Source organism: Anopheles ziemanni, chromosome 2 (genome assembly GCF_943734765.1).
Source record: "Anopheles ziemanni chromosome 2, idAnoZiCoDA_A2_x.2, whole genome shotgun sequence".
Lineage (NCBI taxonomy): Eukaryota > Metazoa > Arthropoda > Insecta > Diptera > Culicidae > Anopheles > Anopheles ziemanni.
This window is the reverse complement of record NC_080705.1, coordinates 32886029-32900481: the sequence shown is the minus strand read 5'-3', so window position 1 is coordinate 32900481 and position 14453 is coordinate 32886029.

Below are 14453 nucleotides of genomic sequence, written 5' to 3'. Positions count from 1 at the left end.
AATCAAAGACAAAGGCTTAAAGATCTTATTAGTTAACATCTTGCAGTCAATTATTAAATAGAAGATTAAAGTGGTGCAAATGATTTCTCATGTTCTGATGTAAATGATTTCGTAAATGTTAACGCTCTATAGATACAATTTTCATTTGAAACCTCTGCCATAAATCTTAAAGTTTTGAAGACAGTTGGTACAAGAAATTTTGTATGCAATAGTTTTGTTAACATGCTTTATTTACTGTTTGGCAACATGGAATAACTTGTGAAACTTGAATAACAAGTGTTGATGATAGTTTTTCTTTGTTTTTGTTTTCTTTTTATTAATGGCATTTCGGCCCCAACGAAGGACTTCAACGTCAAACATATCTATAACATATTCTCACTACAATGTTGATTAAAATGTGCAAGGGCAATGATTCTGATTGTAGTAGTAACGTGGAGACAAAGACATAGAGCGGAGGATTTCATCCCAGCTTCTTGATAACTTCTGTGTTACAGCAAAGAGCTTAGCTTTTAGCTTGATGGAGGCTCTTTTCAAACGTTGAGCTACGTTGGTAACAAGTGTCATTTTTTAACATTCCATCAACAATGACGGTCATAAAGATTTACATAAGTGTTTCAATAATAAAAACCTGCAAAAAATAAATCAAAAATAAAATATAATTTTTGAAGTATTGTAACATTGCATTGCAAGTGCTGTAAAAATATGGTTATTGTCATTTTTTGAGATTTTTGAATCCGATACATATTTTAGGAATGGACGAATCATTGTTTTTAACAATAACACCAGTTCTATCCACATTTCTTAACCTGTTTTTTCTCATAACCTCTAGTCAAAATACGGTTTTTATCTTCAATTTCTTCACTATCTAATGATGCCACCGCAAAAAAACAGCAATCCATAAGATTGTATGTCGTATCCGAAAAACACTAAAAATATCCATCACACCACACCAAAAGATGTTCAGAACAGGATAAATATAAGATAGAATGTCTTTTTCTATACCATCTTCAGCATCCTCGCGTCCTGTACGATGGTCAACCACGGGCAGATCTAATTGGTCTGACCTCCCGTGCTAGTCGGGTATGTTCACTTTCCACGGAGAAGATTCCCGGTAGGACCAGAGACAAATTATTTTCCCTCCCAGCACAGTGGCTCGTGAAACACACCCGTTGCCCACGAACACGGTAAAGGCTGCCTCGACCCAAAGATAGATGGTAATACTTTATTCTTTTACAGTCCCTCTACCAGCTGAGTTTCATTTAACCACCTGGGCGGAAACATGCTCGATCAAACCAGCGAAAGGCAAGTCAGCTTCTCGCACACCTGTAAGTGAAGAAAAGCCCGTGTGTCGACCATCTCCCGGTGCTGCTAGCGAAATCGACGAAAGTTTCCGATGGAAGAAATTAATATCATTGCGCCCGCGGAGTATGGACCGGCCCAACGCCTCAAGGTTTTCGGGTCAACGTGTGCTGCGTGCGAACGAGCGGCATTATTTGCCAGTAGTAATGAGAAAAGTTTGCCACATTTTATCGCGAGTCGGAAAAGTTGCAAGTGCTCGGACCGGACGAGATTCGCAATCAATTTCGAAGAGTCTGCACACATCAAGGACTATGTTTCTAGATAGATTACGGAAGTGTTCGGTTTATATTGTACGATTGCCACCAAAGACGATACATTTACTTTGGAATAAACGAAACTAGAAAAAAAAAACACTTTCGCTACATACACTATTAATATGAAACATTTCCCAAACCTCGTGCTTTGAAATACTTTTTGAAAATTCTCATGAATATTAAATTATTTTTGAAAGGTTTTATCAAATATTTGCTTTGCTATGTATTTTTTTTAAATTCTTTACGAACTTATTTCTCTGCATTTCTATAATACTAAGCGAAAAAACAATCACTGCTACGCCTTTAGCTTCATCGAGCAAGAAAAAATGTGAATCATTGTGAGAGGAGTAAAAAACCACATTTCCATAGTGGACACACAGGGAATCATAAACATGCCACAAGCAAAGGTGACCAATATTTCATTCAAAGTTTCCCAGCATTCCCCAGGCGTGAGTAAGTCCTATCTTTCGTCCCGTTAGGCCCTTAAGACAAGTTGCGGTTAAGGGAAAAGTGGTAAAGAGGAAAATGGGCGCAATGCGAAATAAAGCACATTCAAACCACTGCCTCGGAGAGAAAAGAGCTCACTCGATGTGAATCATCTACTTCCATTCCGTTCCGCTTAGCATTTAAGGGAAAAAATGCTTATAAACGATAGGGAAAACAGAGGATGTTTTATTTTTTTGTTGCCTCAAACGAATTTACGAACCGGACGAGTTGGATAGTGTGACCGCTTCAAAAGATCGCACCGAACACGATACTGGAAAATGTGCGCCCATGAAATGCAGCACGGTTTCCGTTTCCTCTATTGTCTGCTTGTGCGAGTACTTCCAATTTTCCTTTAGCTCTTTTCAGTTCGGGAATGCTGGAATGCGTCGACCAGAGCTTACCTTTTTCTTCAAATCTAAACCCCTATCAAGTCGAATATGCGTGTTTGCACGTACACTTGGTCCCATCTCGTAACTCTGCCCGTAATGGATGCTCTTGCTGTCGGAATTTTCAACCATCAACTCATTTTCCACTCAACCATACTCAAGTGCGACAATTAGATGCTTTCTTGAACAACATTAGCCTGAAGAAGAAGAAAAAGAATAAAAAGCAGCACTTCAATGTCAAAGCAACAGCTTTCTTCCCTCTCGCAAAAGTGTATCCGTAAAGGCTAAGCACTCCAGAGCAAGAGCCTCTAAAGATGTATTTAATTTAATAGCAAAGATTACAGCGTTACGTTTGCGTTTCGGCAAAATGTTTTCTGTTCTTTTTATGAACTTTTTTCTTCCGTTTGTACGTGCTTTACTCGATATCCTTACCTTTTCATTCTCCGAATGTATGCCTTTGAAAGGTAAAATTGCTGTAGGATTATGTTGACAGGAAGTAGCGCGTACAGGCATCGAGCGATGATTAAAAAACATAAACCAAACTGCTTCCGAAGATGGAAAGCGCTAGATGGACAAGCATAAAAGGTTGGTTGTATTTTTATTTTTTTATTTTATAAGAAACATCGTCACTTCCCGATTTCCTTTCACGGTCTCTGCAACCTTCCTGAGTTTCAAAGACCTTGATGGTTGTGGCAAAGAAACTCGTCGTACGGGGGGGGGGAACGTAGAACAGCGTTGGAAAAAAGGACATCACGCATCCGTGAACGTGAAATTGACAGCCGAGAGACATGCTAACGAACGAAGGAAAGAGCGAAATTAAGCCGCACATCAATCAGAACCACCCAAATGTGTGTTGGTCGTTGGCGGGAGGAGGTGTGGATGTATGTGTCTCTTACTTGTGGTTCGTAGCGAGTGTCAATAGGCTCCCCGGTGAAGCGGTAGAAGCGAAAAGGATCCCCACACAAGAACACAACCAGAGCACAGCGAAAAGCAAACCCAAGTACAAGAGGCAGATTTTGTGAGGAAACAACAATTTCCAACATGAAATGGATTGACAAAAAAAAGGAGAAGGAAAAGAAAAAACGCGATCGTTCTTCACAGCTTTTCGGGAGCACTATAACGAGCACTGTTTTGTGTTTTTTGTGTGTTTTGTACCATGCAATATCCTTCATCGCAATCGCCCGACACGGATCTACGGCCAAGCACGAGGACGATACCGACGATATTGTGACGTGTAACTGTTGTCATTGGTTGCGAGAAGAGGCAGCAGTAGGGAAGGTAGCACAAAAACGGAATGAAACGGCTCTTTCCAGTGTTGAGCTTCGAGTTATTAAAGCAAGTCCTTGCGTCAGTAAAATACGGCGCCGACGGTGACAATCCACGTAGGAGGAGTAGATGAAATACTTCCGCCTTGTAAAAGAGCTACACGAAAATTATGATGATGTTTGCCGTTGACGTACTTTGGCGCGTACTTGATGGATGCGACGAGCTAAACGATGTGCCATTGTCGCTTTGTTGATGGGAGCCAAAAGTTAACGGTTATTGCGGAAATTAATGAAAAACATGAGCCACATAACAAGGTAAGGTGTTTTTCTTCTTTTGAAGCGTTGTTGTATTTAAAGTGACAAAAATAACAAAAACATCTGCCGACGATAAAAAGAAGGTTTTCAATGTTTAGTTCGAAAGCCTGATACACCTGATTGGGTTCTAAAATATCAGTTTATGATATTACTTCTAATCTCTGGTGGTTGAATTCAAGGCAAGGTTACTGGTATCGTAAGTACGCAAATCTTATTTAACTTTCTTGCTATCATCAGCCAAACTCCGAAGAAAAAACGACACAGAAACGAAGATTCCAAAATTGGCGAAAATCCTGCCATTTCCTTCGAAGCGTTCTCCTACACAATCCAGAGAATTGCTATTAGAATGCTTTCAATCCTGTCGGAAAAAAAGGATACTCTTCTACTTCAAACCACTGATTTCGAACCCGTCACCCGAAGATCCGGACAAAGGCTTAGTTCTACGGTGAAATGGTTTTTTTTTCAGTTGTGGAAAACCCTTCCCAAAAGCGGTGCGATCGGAAAAAACCTTGCTGCGTGTTCGGGAATGACGATGGTGATGATGATAATGCAACTTCCGAGTCTCAATTTGGCTTTGGGGGTTCATTTGCCATTTTTGGTTGGCGTTCACGAACGGGAAGCGACATGGCATAAGGCGCAACAAAAAAAAAAACCACCCCTAACCAAACATCCGAACGCACACACATAAACACATACATATAGGGACAGAAAAACGCGCACGAAAGTAGATATCACGGTTGCGGAAGGCCAAAAAATGAATCACATCCTTCGATACCTTTCCTTCCGCCTGGGTTTGCTTTCCCATTTTTTGGCTAAACGTTTGAGCCTTTGGCGCGGAAAAAAATACCCACAACATCATGTCCCTACCAACCTGGCAGGATCGTAAATTGGTTAAGGTATGGGGGAAAAAATCACGGTGACACCGATGGGTACGGGGACGTGAAGAGTGTTCCGGGGGCCCTAAGGCACACCTTCCATTCCCTTTCACGCCTGCGAACCAAATCAGATCGAACAATTTGGCGCGCTCGTAACGTACGCCTTCCGGCAACCAATCCGACAGCTGCGGACTAAAATCGGAACGGAAAATCGAGTGGGAAAATGTATACATACGATCCTATAATAACTGAAATTGAAGGTTTTTTTTAGCAGGGAATGTCTAATGCGCGATAGCGAGTTTACGATTACGTCAGGAGTACGCACCGATGAGCCACAAATGCGGGAAGTTTGCGAGACGTGACAATTGCGATTCACGTAACGTGAGGTCGATCGCATGCAAAGGATGTTCCCATTATCGATCGATTGTTCGATTCTTATCCATCGACAGTGTTGGTTGCCAAAAATTAGCATATAATGCCGGGTGACACATGGAAGCGGCGTGATAGGAAATGTAATTAAATTTGATGACGTGCGGGAAAATCTACTTTATGTCTCCGAGCCGAAAAGCTAATTTGTTTACCGGTGAAGCGCAGCACGAAGGAAAGCAACAAGCTAGTTGGAAGGGGGAGGGAAAACGTGTACAAGGTGTTTGAATTATTGCCACAATAATTGCGATTCTCTATTAAATATCGATAAAATTGACAGATGGAATAAATTTTGAGGTTTAAAACTGTGTTAAATTAAAAATGAAATAAAATAAACTTTTTAATTCAATTGAAATTTTCATCCTCACCATAAAGAAAACTTGACGCAAATATTCAAATCCTTCAAAATGATTAATTATGTCCGCAAAGTTAAATCCCCTACCGTCCATCTTTAATGCCATATAGGGCGTCATCATGTCCAACAGCAGGAATCAACAAGCGCGCGTCACAATATTCACCCACAAGGGGTTCGTGCTTGAACTACAAACTAGGTCCTCGTTCCAGCCAAGCATCACGCGGCACGAGTGGAAAAGGGTGCCCACGGGAAACCATCAATCGTTCGTGAGCGGTGACGCAATGCTCGCATGAGGATTATCCTTCCCTCAACCGTACGAGGCTGGTATGGTAGAGTTTAGAGCAGAAGCCACTTCCGGCAAACCCGCTAACTGGTGCAAATTGTATGCTGCTGTTTTCTGAAGCCTAACTACGTCCGTCCCAGGGGACCATTTTTCCGGGGAACTCTCGGACAATGCGTAACATAGAAACTACGTTTCACGCCAACCCTGATCGTTGCTTGCGCGAGAGTGAAAATCCTTTGACCCGTTTTTATGTTGCTTTTCCAACGGCCCACCCGACTTCCGCAACGGTATGCAAATGGGTTATGTCGTTCTAAAAGTTATACACTCCATACGCGGCGTGTCGACGGGGGTGTGATTTGCTTTGGTGGAAAATTTGCACACACACACACACACACACACCCCGGGGAAAACCCACTAAAATGGATTTGTGGTGAAAAGTGCCGTCACGCTTCGCAAATTTTGGGTCAGGCGTTGTGCATTGCTACACTTTTTCAACAACTCCCACCTGGGGAGGGCCAAAACAAAAGCGGGCTGAGTGGCTGAGGGGAAAGCACAACCGCACCGAAGAATCGTTTCCAGGCCTCGATTGCGCAGTGAAGCGCACTGCTGGAGGTGTCCAACCGGAAGGCCTTAGAAGGAAGTAGAATGAAAATTCCACCATCACATGTATACGGAACGCTCTCATTAAACCACGAAGCCGACATCCTGTGTACTGAAACGGTGTCACGGTGTGTTTGTGGGAGAGGAATACACACAAACACATACATAAAATAACAAAACAATGGTAGCTTTTTGTGGTTGCAAAACCATGAAGTCTCCCGAGAAAAAGTCACAGATTATTTGAAGCGGAAAGCAAACGGATGACAATCTGCGAACGCACGGGACTATGAGTTCACTGTATCCGTTCGTCGCCAAGCCAGGATAAAAACCTCCCACGACCCAGAACGTGATCCAGAAAATGTCCTGAATCTTAATCCACAAAAAAAAAGTCCTATCCACTAAACCGAATGCCGGAATCGCACCCGTGAGTCCATAAAACGGAGGGATCCGCTTTCGCTAGTTTGGCTGCAGGCTGCAGGACCGACCTGGGCTGACTGCACGAGTCAAAGAGCTTGAGCATGGCCTTCCGGAGGAAGCTCCTTCCCGAGCCGGTAAGCCAGCAGCAAGCACAATTGAAGGAAATGAGCCTTAACCAGTGTGCACCGAGGCTGCGCCCGGTATCCCACATCGACCCAGTTTAATTAATCCGAGTAGAAAATGCAACGTGTTCCGATGGCTAGATAGTGTGTGTCCCCAGCTCGACCGTGCCGTCGGTGCGGACGGTGTGAAAGTTATCGAAAAGATCGGAACATCTCCCCCCACTGCTGGCAGGTGGAAGGATAATGGAGCACAAATATCGGAGCTTTAATGTCAACATGAGCAAGAGCGCAACAAGCATCCCAACGGGAACGAACAGCCGAGTCTGTGCAGCCTTAAGATAGGATTTATGCTAATAGGATAATCCATCGTACAGCGATTCATTCTTGCATGAGCAACATCAAGCTGTTTTATAGAACGCAACGAACGACAATCGATTCGTTTAAAAATTGTCCAACCAAGCCTTAAACCAATTACTGACCCGAAAACGTTTGGTATCGTTCGACGTACGAAAACGATACACGATTCAGTTAAAATGCTTGTTCTTTATTTCCATTTTGCGAACTGCTGTAGCCATTTTCCAGATGATAAAACTGTCGGAGAAGGTGAATCAACCATATCGGGTTCCACTGAAACCTCGTGGGAATGCTTGACTGGCGCCTGAATGTATGGATGCCACTCGACGTCAATGTCGACATATTCGATGCATCAATTTGTTTCGCATTATTCTCTCGGCAAACAAACGCGTACGCCCTTATCTTGGCTCGATGCAAATTGTATCGTTTCCACTTAAGATAATCAACTTTTTAAATGGAACTTATCTTTTATGGCTGCTAACATTCATTAAACCAACCGCACGATTTCCCAGGCACGGTTCAGCCGAAGGCGGGTGTAATAAACGCTCTGCGGTGAAACAATAAAATTTCTGAAAACAACTTTCTCTACGATGCCGTCTGCCCTTTCCAGCCCACCACCAACGCCGATGTGTAACAACGCTCGATAAATAGTTAACACGGCCGACACTTCTCGTTAGCAGTTTGCTTTTTTCCGATTGGTTTAACACACAAAGTCTTTATGTTCTTCCGGCATTTTCTGGAACCGAACCAACGCCAACCGACGATAACAGTTAAAGCGAAAACATGTGTCCCTGGGCGACCGAAAAACGAAACGATTCAAGACATTAGAGAATTCCTTTGCGCCCCGGAAGCAGAGCACAGATCAAGGGTAGATGGTGAAACGATTCCGTTCAATTTGTATTCATCTCGGATGAGTTCCGTTTATCAATCCCATTTCATCGGTTCGATTTCGGACGTAAAGCTGAAACGTGTGTCACCCTTCGCGAAAACCCCTTTTCTGATGAGATGGGATTTTGGGCAAGATCAAAGCGCCCATCAGGTCGATCAGGTAGATGGCCCTCCGGGCGGTTAGCCGCTAGTACCTGCAAAATCACAAATCTTCTCTAATTTATATCACCACTCGAGGCAGTTCGGGCGGAAGCGATTGTAATAAAATTACCGCGCGTCGCACAACCACCAGGCGTCTCCATCGGGAGCTTAATTCATACCGAACAGCGTGACGATATCTGCAATAATCGCCCGGGTACGTTACCGACGTCCGCTGGAAACTCGTGTGGACCTGCCCCCGTTTCCCCAGTAGCGATGGCATTAAAATTAATTTTCCACGTAACGAGCCGGTAATGTATTGGAGCGTCGAACGAAAACTTCCGAAACTGTCCTGGGGGATGGGATGGGACACGGTGACACGGTGGCTTCGAAAAGTGGCGCAGTGCCATCCGATATCATCGTGCGTGCGTGAATGAGGGGTATTTCCAGCCCCATTTTGAACCATTTCCCGGCCGGAGCGTGTTCCCCCCGCGCACTCCGGCGACAAAAGGTCGTCCGCCCGGCGGGAAATGGAAGGACTAAATACCCATCAAGTCGGCTTAAGTCACGGGCCGCTTCCGGAACGGGACGATGGGCGGAAGGGATCCTATAAAAAGAGTATTTATTTTATCATTACTCGAACCAGCATCCGGAATACGGTGGAACGGTGAGTGGGAAAACGGCGAAGAAGCACTCACGAAACTGGTTCCTTCGCTTCACCATTTCCGAGACGCCATTTCCGGAGGCAACGATGCGAGGGAGGGGTTGCGGGAGGGCCGGGTGCCGATGGATCGTGCTGAAATGTGATCCGATCAATAATGCTCTTCGATGGCGGTGGGATTAATGGGCAGCGCCTTTTTTTTTTTTTGAGCCACCATTTTTCCGTCAATATTCCCCGAGGAAACGGAGCCGGCCTTTGGATGCCGTCACGCAAATGGAGTTCCTCCCTGCTCCCAAGCAGTTCACCAGCACCCTGACACAATCTGCATGGCTTGTGATGTCCAGCCCGGGCAATGGTTACGCAAGGGATACTCAATCCCGGCAGCTTCCACAGTTGCTCCAGTTTGTGAGCTCGTGTTTTGACGCTTCTTTTCCCCACTCCGACACACATTCCGGTTGTACTTTGTGGCACCCAGTAGTCTCGGACAGGGAAAATAAACCTTTCTCGTCGCAACTTTGACTGGCTACGGGCGCATTGGAATATATATATATTTACGTATCGATCGATCGATTGGGCGTCCTTAAGCGAACCAGTGATCCGTGACACGCGCGCTCGCCCCGTTTATTGTGATATAACCGATTTTGATGGCGAAGAATGCGCATTCCGGCGGCGAGCAGGTCCATCCTGTCCTCCTCCCGACAGGGCGACTTCCGTTTCGGCTAACCTTTTCATCGTCATTCAATTCCATCGGAACGCTTCCACTTCAACCAGGGCGTTCGAATAGATTGAAATCCGGTTTCCTTCAATACATCATCCGGTTCGACTGCCCATCTCCTTTCCACGAGCAATTTGCACCCGGGAAATAAATCGATTCCTACAGGACCTTGGCACGCGCCGGCGTCAATATGGAAGTAACTAAATCCTTTCAATTTACGTCCACTGCTGAAGCGAATGATAAACCAAACCGATGGTAACATTTTCACGCCGTTGTTCAATCGCATGAAAACATTATGTTTCCACTGGCAAGTGTCTTGGAAAAGAGGCAGCAATAATTGCATAACAACTTGACACCAGTTGTCTCCCATTGCCTATCAGCATCATATAATCTGGCATCTGATTCCGTCTTGCGATTAAATTAGGTCCTGATTGCTGGGCGTTCGTGCCGAGAGTCTGTTGTTAGGTTGCTTCTCCTTTTACCCCTTTCTTTGTGCGATCAGTTTTTCCAACACTTTCTACACATCATTAACCCAATTCCAACTTGTACAGGAACTGCGGGAGCAGGAATGTCCTGTTTTTTTTCGAGTGTTTTCTTCCGATGTACGTTTCCTTCTGGAAAACTCCCATTCGATGCGGGCAATTCAGGACGATATTTGAATGAAAAAAAAAAACAAACAGACACTCATAGATCTCCCACACGGAAGTGCACACGAGCGGACGCAAACAGCAAATGTCCTCTCAGGTCAGTGCGATCCATCGTTGCAAAGTGATATCCAATTACTGTGCCATATCCATCATAATTAATCTTGCTGGATAGCGTGTGACGTACGCTTTGATGCTGCAGAGACCAACCCACCGCAGCGGGAGTCACGCATCCACACACGTCACCAGGCGGGAAGCACTCTACCTTCAATGGCATGAAACAACAATCGGTCGATTCGAACAAATGACTAACCTAATGTTTTTATCCTCACCCATCACTTGGAGTGGGCGTGTTTGTCGTCCTCGTTTCGCTTCCGGCTTGAAATGAACAAAAAACAGGACTTGGAAACTGTGTTTACACAAAACAAAAACTGTAGTCGGGCCGCTGCAGCTTTTAACTGGATTAGAAATCCTCTTTTGTATTCTTCTTTTTCCGATTGTTTGTGTATTCGATGTTAATTGCTTTCTTGAAAAAACAGGTTTGTTTTAGCGATGGATGAAACGCTTGTGTTTTGGTAAAGTATGATCTATTTTACGGAAAAATTCTGATTTGTTAAAAAACACGATTTTGAACATTTTTTATGAACATTTTCATAAAAATATGTTAATGTGTATTTTAACAATGGATAAAACGCTAGTGTTTTGGTAAAGTATAATCCATTTTACGGAGAACGTCTGATTTGTTTGAAAAGAACGATTTTGAACATCTTTAATGAAAATGTTCATTAAATTATCTTAATGTTAGTTGCTTTCTTCTATAAATAAAAGCCTTAGTGTTTTGGTAAAGTATGATCTATTTTACGGCAAAAAGTCTGGTTTGTTTAAAAAAAACGATTTTGAACATCTTTCATGAAAATTTTTATGAAAACCAAATGAAATGTTATGAACATAACGGGACAAAATCCACCATATGATCAAAATTGTTTGGAGTATTCATATGGATTTCGATGAAAATAATTTCAAAGGAAAATTGTATACTCAGAATTGGTTATAAATTTCCCATCGACGAATAACATTTCGATACGATTATGCTTTAAATATTCTTCAAAATAATCCAATCACCATAAATGCTAACGTACAGCATGATATTTGGAAACCAACGGGAAACAACATTTCAAACGTCGGTACATATTTACCTAGAACATCCCCAGGACTCTGCCTACGTTCCGCTTTTCCGACGAATTGAGCGTTGGTGCGTTCGGAGGCGATAACATATCAGATCAGCATCCGATGCGCACCGTTTGCTTACGCAATGGAGATACGATAATTCAAAACCGTATGGTTTTTTTGTTGTTATGGAGAATGACTTTCGATATTGCTTCTTTGCTTTCTTTTGCTCCTTTCTTTTGCAATCACTTCCAAGGAAACTTCCTTCGACTTGACTGCACAAAACTTCTCAAAATTCCATCACTTCACAAACACAATTCACATACACACAAACACACAATCGCACACTGGAGCACACCGCGAACAAATTTAGGCCCCGGCAAAGGCTTGGGAACTAATTATGGCGAGAAATTGGGGCGGCGTACAGCTCCCGACGTCTTCGAGGACATTCCAACCGGGAACGCGCGAGTTAACGTTAATTGACCTCGGCGCCAAGCCGTAGCGCACACATTCACTTTCGCAAACACACATACACACACACACTAAGAGATTGATGGCACACTTACACACACACACACACACACAAACACATTCGCGCCGAATTTATCACACAACAATAGGCCGTACAAAAGGCGTCGAATCGCACTGAAACAAGAAATAGCAGCTATAAAATGCGTGTATCTACGAATTTCCCACCTCGCGGCGAGGGCGAGGGGAGGCGCGCACTGACAATCAATCGGTTTTAACATTCACCTACGCCTTACACTGATTAAACATGACGCAAGCATACTAATCACACGCACACACCCACACGCTCACGGTTCGTCCTCCAGCATCAAGCCGCACAATTGGAGGCCGTGTATAATGAGCCGTTTCATAATTGAATTCGAACTTTACGACACGGCCCTCAGCCCTTCTTCGGGCCCGGAGGGAAGGAACTTTTCGCTTCTCGAAAAGACGTTCTGCGTACCGTAATTCCCAACGGATGCGATGCCGGGTAGCGGAACAGGCTGTTTGAAAGTGGGGTTTGCCACGTGTGCCGGGGGTTTTGCGGACGTCCTTTAGAAATTTAGAAAACGATTCAGCACAAGCGTTCTGGCGAGGCAATCTGCCATTCGAATTCATCAACCGCCTTCTGAGAATGCGTTAAGAAACTTGCGGGAAGTCTTGGTTCGTTTGGGAGCTGGGTTCCGTTCGTCTTTATTCGGTTTGTGGTAAAAGGTTTGTCTTTTCTTTTCGACGAAAATGAGGAAAAACCCACGATCGCTGGTTTCAGCAACGAACAGAAATTATGTAAAAAGAAATGGAGAAGAGAAGAACTCACGAAGGAGAAGACGATTCTAACACGCACCGTTGGCTTCTTTGATCCTTTCACTTTCGCGGGCGCACTTGAACGCACTGACTCACTGGCCCACTGGCACACTGGCCGCCGGATGCACGACTGGAACGACCGAACCCCCCGCCGCCCGAACTAAAACACACCCGTCGGATCGACCGAGCGTACCGAGCGTACCGAAACGCGCCGAACGACGAACCCAGCAACGGAATGGGCGGACGAATCTGGGGCAGTGTGTGCTTCTCACGCGTATCCTGCTGCACGACTGACGGCAAGGACGAATCTGGTCGCCGTGCCAGCCAAGCCTGCTTCCGAAAACTGTTCCCGAATCGAGGCACGAGCTCCCGTTGCCTCCATTTCCTTCACGCCGTTCGAAGAATGTGGATGCTGCAAAAGCACGCAGACTCCTCGGTGAAGCTTCGCGTGGAAGCTCTCCGCTTTCGAGCAGTTTGCTCGTGTGTTCGAAAAAGCACTCGCTACGAAACACGAACCTAGCCCGAACGCTGATCAGCTGGTTGCCATTAGCAACCGCGTTGGGTCGTTTGTAGGCTGACGAAATGCTGAGAAAAATAATGTTCGGTGGGGGAGAAAAAAATCAAACTTCAAATCACATCCAGCTGAATTTTCCCTACGCCACTGGCGGAAGGGGAAGGGAGTAAAGGACGGTACAGATAAGGGGGTGAGGGTCCAGGGTCATCCGGCTCCGGTTCAGTTGCGTTGCGTTCGCTTACGAGCTGGTTAATAATATACTTATGGCACGACGGGTGCCGCATCCCTTCTGCCGGTGGATTTACGATCCACCCGAACCCATCATTCGCCCAACAGTCGCCCACTTGCCTTGTGGGAAAGGGAGGAGCTGAGGGGGGGGGGGGGAGTACGTACCCGAATCCCGAAAAAATACCGTCAACATGGGGTTGAAGCTGTTCTACCCGGTTATTAGAGAGCCTTTCGTTCTGCCTCGTCCGTCCAATGAAGTTGCGTGTGTGCGTGTGTATGTATGTATGCACTGAGGGAAATAGGGAGAATGGAAATGGAAAATTGGGGCGAGATGCGTGTGCCCGTAAGCATGACGGTGTTATTTTTATGAAATTATGCTAAAAGCTACAGGCGCTCTGTTGTTACCATGCCACCATGGGGGGGGGTTGGAAAAAACCACTCGGCTTCTCTCTCTCTTCTTGCTTCGGTACACATACGCACACGCACGCACACACACAAAATCACACAAACACGAAGGAAATCAACCCCACGAGCCGCCGTTCTGGTCACGCCGTGGAAACTGCCAGGCTCAGCGGGATGCCGCAACGAACTTTCGTTTTCTTGTCGGTTCCGGTTCTTTTTTTTCGGAAAATTCCTCAAACACCTTCTTCCACCCCGTGTCCCGTGTTCGAACTCCCACTAGACCTCCAA